Source organism: Hylobates moloch, unplaced genomic scaffold (assembly GCF_009828535.3).
Source record: "Hylobates moloch isolate HMO894 unplaced genomic scaffold, HMol_V3 SCAFFOLD_1, whole genome shotgun sequence".
NCBI classification, from domain to species: Eukaryota; Metazoa; Chordata; class Mammalia; order Primates; family Hylobatidae; genus Hylobates; species Hylobates moloch.
Genome location: NW_026652276.1, coordinates 7,719,774 through 7,727,469, shown reverse-complemented (window position 1 = coordinate 7,727,469; position 7,696 = coordinate 7,719,774).

Sequence of the window (7,696 nt, the reverse complement as noted above, 5' to 3'; positions counted from 1 at the left end):
ACCTCGTCATCCGCCCGCCTCAGCCTCCCAAAGTGCTGGGATTACAGGCGTGAGCCACCGCACCTGGCCTATGTCTGATTTTATTTTGAAAAATCATCCATGGAGCTCAGGGGACTTTCGGGACAGTGAAACTGCTCTGTATGATACTGAAACGGGAGATGCATGACATTATGCTCTGTGAAAACCCGTAGGATGTGGGAAACAGAGTGCACCCCCTAATGCGCCACACTCATGCCAGATGTTAATGGTAGAGGAAATTCTGTGGGGTGAGGTTTAGGGTGGGGAAAGGAGGTATCTGAGAACTCACTGTATTTTCTGTTCAACTTTTTAAGAAACCTAACACTGGTCTAAAAAATAAAGTTTATTAATAAAAGAATTATCTGGTGGCTAAGGAGTAAGAGGTATCGCAGTCATCAGTGTCCCCATAAAAATACCCTTGTTGCTGTTTTCCTCCAGGTTTCTCAGTCTAGGGAATCTATAGCAAAGCGAGCTTTCTATCAAAGCAGGTATTGCCAGGAAGAGATCCAGAGGACTGGGGCTTCTGTTCTCCAAGCCTCTTAGAAATGTGCTCCAAATAGGTTGCGTTCCTGGAGCCGGGCCTGCTTTGGGGCTAATTGAGCAGTGAAAGAATTTGAGGATGTGAGAATCCCCCAAACCAATCACAGTCTCCTGCTGGGACTGAAACCCACATGCGTTACCATGGCAGTGGCTGAAGACATCATGAACCCTTGAAAACTATTTCCTGGATGAATGATACACTAAGTCATTATCAGTCACTTGTGCCTGGGTGTAGATGTGACGATTTAATTCTCCCCCATAGCAAACTGCTTTACTTATTACAGCTTTTAAATGTCTGATAAGGCTAGCCCCTATCTCACCCCGATTCTTCTATAATTTTTCCAGAACTTTCCTGAATATTTTCATATGCTTATTTTACTTCGACTGTAGGATTAGCTTGTCAGGTTATGAAGAAAACTCTGATAGCATTTCAAATCAAATTAATTACATCAAATTTACAAATTAAGTTAGAAAAACATGACATCTTTGGATTTTTGAGATTTGCTCCATAAGACTAAAATATACATTTCCACGTACTAAAGTCTTCCTTTATGCCCCTCTGGAGTTTAAGAATTTTCTCATATGTGTTCTGCATATTTCCTTTAAGATTTATTTATTGCTATAATTCTTTTCATTGTTATTATAAATGGGATCTTTTGTCATTATATTTCATAATATAAAATTGACTAACATTCATTAGGATTTTGACCTCTCTTCCTGCTGACTTTTCATAGTGTTAATAATAGATTTTCAGCTGACACTCTTGAATATTCCATCTATTACAACCGTAAGTTTTTCAAATAATATTAATTTTGCCTTCTTTTCATTTTTTTAAACTTTCTTTCTTTCTTTTTCCTATTTTCTTTGATGAGTCTATTCCAACAGGACTACATTACAGGGTGATGACAGACTCCTCTGTGTCCTGTTCCTTACTTTGACAGCATTCTAAGAAGCATTTCCGTGTTTCACCGTGGACAATGCTGACTTCTGTTTTGGTGTAAGAGGGTCTATATTTTTAAGCACATTAAAGTTGCATCTGTTCTTCCACTATTAAGAGCTTACAACATAAATGTATATTAAACTTTATTAAATGTCTTGAAATTATCTCATTTTGTTCTTCTTTGATTAAAAAAAGTAGAATGAATTGTTAACAAATCATCTTATTAAACCATCTTTGCTTTCCTGGGACAACCCCACTTGGTCATGATTTACCACGCTGTAAATACGCTGCTGTTTCATTCAGGTTGTTTATATTAAGCTCCCTAATTGAGAACTGACTGTAGTTTATTCTATGCTGTCTTTGTTTGGTTTTGGTGTCTGGGTTGTGAAGTCTCTTCCGTCTCTCCACGGCATCGCCTCCTGTCTCCAAACCCTCCAACACTCTGGTCTAGTAAAGGACCCATCTGTATTATTTTTTTATTTTTTATATGTATTTTTTATTATAGTTTAAATTCTAGGGTACATGTGCACAACATGCAGGTTTGTTACATATGTATACATATGCCATGTTGGTGTACTAAACCCATTAACTTGTCATTTACATTTGGTATATCTCCTAATGCTATCCTTCCCCCCTACCCCCACCCCACAACAGGCCCCAGTGTATGATGTTCCCCTTCCTGTGTCCAAGTGTTCTCATTGTTCAATTCCCACCTATGAGTGAGAACATGCAGTGTTTGGTTTTTTGTCCTTGCGATAGTTTGCTGAGAATGATGGTTTCCAGCTTCATCCATGTCCCTACAAAGGTCATGAACTCATCATTTTTTATGGCTGCATAGTATTCCATGGTGTATATGTGCCACATTTTCTTAATCCAGTCTATCATTGTTGGACATTTGGGTTGGTTCCAAGTCTTTGCTATTGTGATTAGTGCCACAATAAACATACGTGTGCATGTGTCTTTATAACAGCATGATTTATATTTCTTTGGGTATATGCCCAGTAATGGGATGGCTGGGTCAAATGGTATTTCTAGTTCTAGATCCCTGAGGAATCACCACACTGTCTTCCACAATGGTTGAACTGGTTTACAGTCCCACCAACAGTGTAAAAGTGTTTCTATTTCTCCACATCCTCTCCAGCACCTGTTGTTTCCTGACTTTTTAATGATGGCCATTCTAACTGGTGTGAGATGATATCTCATTGTGGTTTTGATTTGCATTTCTCTGATGGCCAGTGATGATGAGCATTTTTTCATGTGTCTGTTGGCTGCATAAATGTCTTCTTTTGAGAAGTGTCTGTTCATATCCTTCACCCACTTGTTGATGGGGTTGTTTGTTTTTTTCTTGTAAATTTGTTTGAGCTCACTGTAGATTCTGGATATTAGTCCTTTGTCAGAAGAGTAGATTGCAAAAATTTTCTCCCATTCTGTAGGTTGCCTGTTCATTCTGATGGTAGTTTCTTTTGCTGTGCAGAAGCTCTTTAGTTTAATTAGATCCCATTTGTCAATTTTGGCTTTTGTTGCCATTGCTTTTGGTGTTTTAGACATGAAGTCCTTGCCCATGCCTATGTCCTGAATGGTATTGCCTAGGTTTTCTTCTAGGGTTTTTATGGCTTTAGGTCTAACATGTAAGTCTTTAATCCATCTTGAATTAATTTTTGTATAAGGTGTGAGGAAGAGATCCAGTTTCAACTTTCTACATATGGCTAGCCAGTTTTCCCAGCATCATTTGTTAAATAGGGAATCCTTTCCCCATTTCTTGTTTTTGTCAGATTTGTCAAAGATCAGATGGTTGTAGATGTGTGGTATTATTTCTGAAAGCTCTATTCTGTTCCATTGGTCTATATCTCTGTTTTGGTACCAGTACCATGCTGTTTTGGTTACTGTAGCCTTGTAGTATAGATTGAAGTCAGGTAGCATGATGCCTCCAGCTTTGTTCTTTTGGCTTAGGATTGACTTGGGAATGCAGTCTCTTTTTTGTTTCCATATGAACTTTAAAGTAGTTTTTTCCAATTCTGTGAAGAAAGCCATTGGTAGCTTGATGGGGATGGCATTGAATCTATAAATTACCTTGGGCAGTATGGCCATTTTCACAATATTGATTCTTCCTATCCATGAGCATGGAATGTTCTTCCATTTGTTTGTGTCCTCTTTTATTTCGTTGAGCAGTGGTTTGTAGTTCTTGAAGAGGTCCTTCACATCCCTTGTAAGTTGGATTCCTAGGTATTTTATTCTATTTGAAGCAATTATGAATGGAAGTTCACTCATGATTTGGCTCTCTGTTTGTCTGTTATTGGCGTATAAGAATGCTTGTGATTTTTGCACATTGATTTTGTATCCTGAGACTTTGCTGAAGTTGTTTATCAGCTTAAGGAGATTTTGGGCTGAGACGATGGGGCAACCATGTCATCTGCAAACAGGGACAATTTGACTTCTTCTGTAAAGGACCCACCTTTAAACATCCACAGAGGGCAGGCGTGATTTTTCTTTATGGTCTGAATAGAATATTAACTGTATATAAAGTAATATATATTAATTTACATATTTTTGTAATCTGCCAATCTTTGAATTCAGCAACCTTTTCCAAGCCTTTTTCTTCCACTTTCTTCTGGAAAGTTGGCAAAAATATTCTTCATTTTTTATTTCACTTTCTTCTGGAGAGAGAGAATAGTAGCAAACAAATACTAGGCCTGGAATGTTAGATCTTTGCTTAGCAATGGTCATTGGCCCAGGAGAGTGCTGGGGTGGGTAAGGGGTACTGGCATCGGAACTATCTCATATATTTTAGAAATGTGTCCTTTGGGATTGTGGGAGCCAATTCCATCATTACCCTGGCTACCAGGCCCCAGCTCAGCCCATGCCTTTTCAGAGCAGTGCCTTTCCTTGGGCCTTAGCAGACCAGTAGAAATAGAAACACACGTAGTGGGGAACACGGCTGTAGGCAGCAACAGAGACATCATGGAAGATGCAGACGGAGGCTGTGGGACCCACATACTCTGCACCTCAGCCAAGCCTGTTTCTGAAAATAAACACAATCTACTTCCTTCAAGCTGGAATCCAGGTGTGTCATTAATTTTCTGTTAAACAAAGAGAACTGTGGCTTTTTTGAGTGGAGCACACCTGTCCCCACTTGTGGGGCTGCAGAATGTGGTCACTGCCAGGATTCCCGCTCAGCTCTCACCTCTGTAGAAATCACAGCACAACACAAACAATGGAAAGCCCCTGTATTAAAATGTCTGGGTGCCACTGCGAGGCTTGCAGCAGAACAATTTTGGCCTCTCTCCAGAGGCAGGTGTGACCGGAGCCAACCTGTCTGGAGTGACTTTTTTACTATGAGACTATCAGCAGCATGGACGAGCAAAACAATGTTGCATTATTTGGAGCCCCTGGGAATGTGCACACCCTTTATAAATGGACTGTGTTTACCCTCCTGTCCCTTCACAGCTGGGATTAAAAATTGCCAGAGTTCAAATATTTAATGTTCTTTCTTGTTTTCTATCCTTGGAATGTCTCAGTGTCGCCTGACTTGTTGCCAACACGTACACCACATTGTTCCTCTCTCGCCCAGGTTATCGCCTGTATGAGAAGCTGGATGGTCAGTTCTTGTCACCTTTGGTGATGTGTCAGCCTGAAAATTAGCTGGTGCCCCCCTCAAGTTTGGAGGCAGCCTCCTAGAACTATTCTGTTCTATGTTATTTTTCTTTCCAGGTTGCAACAAGAGATTTAATTTTGATCATGAGAATAATTTTATATTGCATTTCACAATATGTTATTTCATTTCCTCAGTGATTTTGGAATGTTAGTGGTCACAAAAGGATGTATGTAAGAGAAGTGGGAAAGGGGCAAGTTAGGAATTACTCTATAGAATGTTATGTACTGCAAAGATGACAAGTTCTATCTTTCTTTCTTGCTGAAGATCCCTATCAGATCAGACTGCTTGGCAAGAGGAAGAATTTGAGTGAGAAAGTGGTGCTTCCAGATATTTAGCAGACCAGGCTGAGTCCTGATATCTAAACACAGGCTGCAGGTGGCGTTGCACAGTCAAGGGTGCAGCTATAGTTGCTATGGTAGTGGCTGGGGCCACTGGTCCAAGGAACACATAAAATCTCTAACTGGGGTGAGCTGTAGGGAGCTTCCAGGATCACACGCGGACAAAGGAACAATGACAGTGTCTTACTCGGCTTGGGGGGCAATCACAAGATACTATAGACTGGGATGCTTAAACAACAGACATTTATGGCTCTTACAGTCCTAGAGGCCAGGAAATCCAGCATCAAGGTGCCAGCAGATTTGGTTCCTGGTGAATGCCCTTTTTCTGGCTGGTGGTTGACTTGGTGGCTGACTTCTCACTGTGCACTCACAGTGGAGAGACAAGGAGTTCTGACCCCTCTTCCTCTTCTTATAAAGATACCCGCCAATCCCATCATGGAGCCACACCCTCAAGACTTCATCTAAACCTAATTGCCCCCCAAAGGCTTCATCTCCAAATACCATCACATTGGGGATTAGAGCTTCAACATGTGAATTTTGAGGGGGAGACAAATATTCAGTCCATAACAGTCATGAAGCATTAGACACACCAGAGCAATTACACACTCCACTGACCATGGGAGCTCTGAGAGCTAGGGTCACATATTTAGCGGCTGACCAACTTCACCCCTACTTTCCCAGTCCAGTGCTAGCCAATTCCCTAAATCAGCAGGAGTGTGTCTGCTGCATCTCTGGACTCTCACAGTTGCTACAGTCCCAGTTCAGCCCCCCAAGATCACCCTGCAAAAGGACTCCCCAGGGTAAGAACCAGTCTTCCTGGAGGTACCAACAGGCAGAGAAAGAGAAAACTCCTCAACCTGCTCATTCTTATTGATTTTCCAACCACATTTATTTCCATGAAACAGCAATAGGTCAGTGACAGAAGCCACAGTCTGAGACCTGCAGATTTCTCAAATGCAAACGTTTGAGTTTGCATATATACCCCCAAACCACACTTTTTCTTGTTCCCTCTTTCGATTCCACCTTCATCTGTGCCCTCCACCTCACCAGGATATTCTGTATCACTCCGGGGTGGGGCCCCAGAGCTGACCTCTTCCTTGCCCAGCTCAAGTTTGTACATCTCCCTCCTGGTATTTTTGTGCCCTTATAATGTAGGACGTGGTTTGGGTCCCAAATGTCTGTGATGGACCCCCATGTTTTCCTTCCTTGGTAGTAGATTGCTTTGGCTATTATTCTTTTATGATCCAAGTTATGCAAAGTATCAAGCATTTATTTTCTTAACTTTCTTAAGTTAGTAATAAAGTGAGCTGAATATTTCCCTTCACTGTCCGTTGTTGTTTTGTGCTATTTGTTGTGCAGACCATTTTATTTCAAATGCTGTCTACTCATTTCTAAAGTCCTATTTGAATGTGAATATATTAATAAATTAAATGGTCAGTTTCTCAGTCAATATTTTACTTGCTAATAGGTTAACCCTGACCAAACCCTTGGACTGGGAGGAAATCCCTTCCATAAAAATAAAAATCTTGAATTTTCTGATCGTGAAGTTGGAGAGATAGACGAGTGGATACAGAGAGTCTCAACTTTCCAGAGCAGAAATCCTCAAGCATAAACCTCTGGAGAAACCATGCCAGGGTAGAGAAAGCTGAGCTGTAATTGGTGAATTGCGATGGCTCAGGATGGACAGGTCTAAGTTTTAAAAACTCCAGGGGACACACTCAAAGGAAGTCTCCACACATTTGTGTTTCACCCTGAGATGCTCTAGCATCCTCACAGTGAACATTGGAGAAAAATACCCTGAGGAATCATATTTACCTTTCAGTAAAAAAATTACAAAACATACTGAAAGGGAAAAAACACTACAGTTTGAAGGGTTTTGATATTTGAACGTATATCAGAACCAGAGTCAGATATGGCAAGAATTTTGGAATTTTCGGTACAGTAATAATTTTTAGAACTCCAAAATTATGATCAATATGCTAAGGGCTTTAATGAAAAAAGATAGACAACATCCAAAAGCAGATGGATAATGTAAGCAGAGAGATAGGCTAGAGATAAAAAATATTGAAAGAGAAATGCAGAATGCTGTTGATGGGCTCGTAGGTAGACTGGACACAGACAAGGAAAGAATCTCCAAGCTTGAGGATATATCAATAGAAATTTCCAAAACCAGAAAGCAAAGAAAAAATGACCAACCCCATCCCCCAT